Here is a 688-nt window from a genome sequence, read left to right on the forward strand (position 1 = left end):
TACTCCCTCCGTCCCATTTTATGTGATGTACTTTGATTTGGCACAAACTTTAAGAAAAATGGAAAGACTTTTAAAACTTGTGGTCCAAAATGAATGATAGAAATTTGTGTGGTTGTAAATCATTTCATTAAGGGTAAAAAAGACATTTCATAGGCAAATTGTTACTTAAAATAGAAATGTGTCATTCTTTTTGGGACTGACTAAAAAGGAAAGTGAGTCATATAAATTGGGACAGAGGGAGTATGATTTATGGCATTATTTATGTAATTTTTTTAAAAAAAGACATAATTTTTCAATATCCGATATTTTTTTTTCTTTAAACACATTTTTTTTTTTGTCTCTGATATATATATATATATATATATATATATATTATGTAAGAAAAAATGTAGTAACAAATAATTGGTATTTTAAAGTGGGACCCACATTATTAACTATTACTAACACATAGAGGAAAAGGCAGAAAAGAATGGCCCACCTGCTTGGAAAATTGGGCCAATTTTGTGGATGAGAAAGAAAAATGATAAGGACTTTTATGTCCTATATTAAGGAAGTGCAATTATAAAACAGCCAAGTACAACATATTTCAAGCATAATATTTAAAATATTAACAAAATGTCTATATTATCCCTGGCTAGGGGAATCGTTGGCTGACCGACGTGGCGGGGTTTTGTTTTGTTTTTTTTTG

The sequence above is a fragment of the Solanum tuberosum genome, unplaced genomic scaffold (assembly GCF_000226075.1).
Source record: "Solanum tuberosum cultivar DM 1-3 516 R44 unplaced genomic scaffold, SolTub_3.0 scf00096, whole genome shotgun sequence".
NCBI classification, from domain to species: domain Eukaryota; kingdom Viridiplantae; phylum Streptophyta; class Magnoliopsida; order Solanales; family Solanaceae; genus Solanum; species Solanum tuberosum.